Source organism: Gopherus flavomarginatus, chromosome 16, assembly GCF_025201925.1.
Source record: "Gopherus flavomarginatus isolate rGopFla2 chromosome 16, rGopFla2.mat.asm, whole genome shotgun sequence".
Taxonomy (NCBI): Eukaryota; Metazoa; Chordata; order Testudines; family Testudinidae; genus Gopherus; species Gopherus flavomarginatus.
The window spans coordinates 21,270,643-21,274,750 of NC_066632.1; positions in this window are offsets into that span (position 1 = coordinate 21,270,643).

Here is a 4,108-nt window from a genome sequence, read left to right on the forward strand (position 1 = left end):
CCCGCAAAAAAAAAAAAGACAGCTAAGGTCCCCGAACGTCAGAGCAATAAAAACCAGTGCGTACACACACACACACACACACGCGCGCGGCCCATGTATAGTGTGTATATATATTTATATTACATGTCTTGGCTATTCTAATAAAATCCGGTCTCTTCAAAGCTTTGCCTGATTTATGGTTTCTTGGGCACTGTAAAACCTTGCGCCGCTCCGCCGGCTCAGGGAGATCGCTGCCCTCCCACGCTCTGCCAGGATAGTCGGGCTGGTTTTTACTCATGGGAGTAAAAGCCACCAGAACTGCAGTGGGGTAAGGCTGATGCCTGGGCAGAGATCGAGGCTGGATAGGCAGCCGAAGCACCTGGGATTGGAAACGTTCCTCTTGCCGCGACGTTTGATGCTGCTGGGTGCCGTGGTGGAGCCGAGCAGGGCGGGATAAACGCAACGGCGAGTTTTAGAAACAAAGATCTGTCCCCCTCCCTTGGCCGGTGCAGGCTTTGCCTCCGGAGCTCTCCTTCCATATCCCCCCTGACCCCCATGGGGAGGCCGGTCTGCAGGCAACTGAGCAGAATTGTTGCCTGCAGTAGATTGCCAATCTGCACATTGCAGTGTAAGAATGCAGTTCTGCTGATCACAGGGAGGGAATCAATACTCAGATGGTGCCAACTGGGTTTGGACCCTCTGCCCAGCTGCTACAGACTGTTGTGGAGTGAACTTGGGGCAGAGACTCGCGATGTCTGGGGTCTGCAGCTGCATGACCCCAGGCATTGTTGGTGTCAGCTCTAACCAGTGATTCCATGCTTGTGTCTCTGTGACCAGCCAGGACCAGATGCATGAGAGGAAGCTGCAAGGACTGATCCTCAGGAGACAGGTCTGAAGGCCAGGAGTCATGACTCCCAGCCTCATAGATCCCAGCCTGCCTAGCATGGATTTATTACTATTATGGAAACATGTAGAGGTCCCAGCTAAGATCAGGATCCCATTGTGCTAACCTGGCACAGACACAGAGCAAGAGACAGTCCCTGCCCCAGAGGTGCCTCCTTGGGGGGAAGCCCCAATCCTGCCCAGAACCTTCCTCGGGGCTTAGGGGCAACTCTGGTTTGCTCCTTCTGCCAATTCACCTCCTATGTTTGAACCCAGCTGTTCCTCGGACCCCTCCCCACCCCCACAAATACCAAAAGGGGATTCAATGGGTGCAGGGCCAGGGAGCGTCTGCCGCAGGGCTCGGCTCTCCCAGCACTGGTGCAGATAACGACAAAATCCATTTTTATCACCCCTTGGCTTTTATGGTCCCTTTAAAATATAACAGCAAATCATTGAGGAATTCATTAGCCCCACGCACAACCCTCCCTCGGCCCCTGCTTTTCTTTTCTTCGCTCTTTTTTTTTTAGCCGTGTGTGTGTGTGTGTGTGTGTGTGTGATTTTATTTAATTAGAAATGTAAAATACAAAGGCCCAGCGGGCAGGTGAGGCGGGACCCGGGTAGGGGGGAGAGGGCAGCAGCGGCGGGGGGGGGGGGTCAGCAGCAGCCTGCGGGCTGAGTAATAGCCCAACAAGGGCCTGATTTACAGTGGCGCAGATGGAGGGTTTGCCCTTGTATAACCAATAGTAATGGAGTGTTACAATCCAAGTCTTAAGCACAATGGCTGACCTGGGATATATAGATCATTAATACTCCCTGAGCCGCGGCTGCAGAAATTATCTAGTGGGAGGGAGACGGAAAACATGGCAACGATGGCGCCAGCAGGACGGAGGAGACACGGCAAGCTTAAATGGTACCCGGCTCAAAGGATGAGGGGTAGGAGGGCTCAGCCCTGAGGGAGACTGGCTGGTGCTAGGATGCCATGGGAGGGGGGGGTTGGTGCTAGAGGATGCCCTGAGTGAGGGGACACAGGAAATGAGGGGCAGTGACGGAAGCAAAGGGGTTTTTAAAGCCGAGCAATCACTGAATCAGGGAAAGTACAAAATGCCCCGGATCTCCATGGCCTCAGACCCCCTGCAGCGACCCATCCAGAGCCCAGGAGACAGAGCTTGGCTCATCTCCAGACCTGGCAGGACCTCCCCTCACCCCCCATGAGAAACAGCTGCTGCCCATTCTGAGCATAATGTCCCAAACCCCACTGTACTTGGGTGGGGGGGGGTCTCCTGTTTTGGGGAGTCTGCACGCATCTACGGTGTTGCCAACACTCCCATTTTGCTGTGTGTCTCATGGTATTTGGTGGTTTTTCTTCAGGTACCACCTCCTGGAGCCAGGTGATGACAGTAGAACTGCAGAAAAGAACCCAACACTTGTGTGTGTGTGTGTGTGTATATATATATATATCCTGATTTTTCAGCAGGTCTCATGATTTTTGAAGGCCTGAGTCACTCATGCATTTGAAATGCTTGAGGTCACTTAAGCTGCACGTTTCTGTAGATAGATAGATTAGATAGATGAGATCAGGTGTATTCTAGAAAATTGTATTCTGTGACCCTACCCTTCCCCCAAGTCCACCCCAGAACTCCCTCCCATAGCCTATCCCACCTCCCCAATTTCACTCAGCACCCCTGCCATAGCCCCCCCCCACGCTTCCCCAATTTCACACAGTGCCCCCTGCCATAACCCTGCCCCCACTGCCACCCCAGCACAGCACCCCGTGCCCTAATCCCACCATCACCTCCCCCAGTTCCACCCCAGCACCCCTGCCCTAACCCCACCCGCACTTCCCCCAGCTCCACCCCTAGCACCTCCTGCCCTAACGCTGCCCCCGCCTCCCCCAACTCCACGCCAGCACCCACAGCCCTAACCCCACCCTCACCTCCCCCAACTCCACCCTAGCACCCCCTGCTGTAACCCCACCTCCCCAACTCCACCCAAGCACCCCTGCCCTAACCTCCCACATCCCCCAGCTCCACCCTAGCACCCCCTGCTGTAACCCCACCCCCACCCCCCCAACTCCACCCCAGCACCTCTGCCATAACCCCACCCCACCTCCCCCAACTCCACCCCAGCACTCCAGACCAATACCACAGCCTTGCCCCCAACTCCATCCCAGCACCCCCTGCCATAACCCGAACTGTACCCCCCGCATCACCCCTTCCCCTTGAGGCCTCGCCCCTGCCCCACCCATTTCCCCAAGGCCCTGCCTTTGCACCACCCATCCCCTGCAACCTCACCCTCGCATCACCCCTTCCCCCAAGACCCCGTCACCCACTCATGCCTCTCTGGCCACTTCCTCCCCACCACTCAACCTTACAGCCGGTAAAAAGTGGGGGCGGGGGGCATGGCTTCTGCCTCAGTAGAAGGGAGACCAATCTTCTCTGGGACAGGCTGGCTAGAGTAGCCAGGAGGTATTAAACTGATAACAAAAGTGAAGAGTAAAAAGAGGGAGACTCCAAGCCCTCAGGGCAAAATCGAGATGTTGTGAACAAAACTAATCAAGGACCCAAAGGAGACGACCGGAAGAAATTCTTTCACTGCCTGTACACCAGTGCTAGGAATCTGGGTGACAAACAAGAGAAACTGGAATTGCTCATTGATGAGCATAAATTTGATCTAGTCAGTATTAGTGAACCTGGTGGGATGATTGTCGTGAGTGCAATGCTCAAATCAATGGTTTATAACCTATTTAAGAAGGCTCGAGTGGACAAAAGCAGTGGGGGGAGTGGCACTCTCTGTCATAAATGGCATTATCTGTTTCCGAGTCATTGATAACTTGGAAGAAAATGATCTTGAATGTGGATGTATCAATGTCCTAAGTGATAAAGCACAGAATGGAGTATAGTTGGTGCCTTCTACAGGCTATCAAATCACACTGGGGAACAGGCTGACCGCCTCCTTACGCACCTATCTGTAATATGTAGGGGGAAAAGCTTCCTGTTTATGGGGGGACTTCAATCTGAGTGACATATGTTGGACGTCTCATGCTGCCAGTACTAAAACATTCTTGGAATTTCTAAATATTCTAGATGGCAATTTCCTAACTCAAAAAGGGTTACAGCCAGCACAGGGGGATTCTATATTAAACCTTATTCTAACAGATAAAGAAGAACTGATCACAGAATCAAAAATTATGAGAGCTTAGGTACAGATGATCATGATGTGACCACATTTATAGCGTGCAAACAGAATG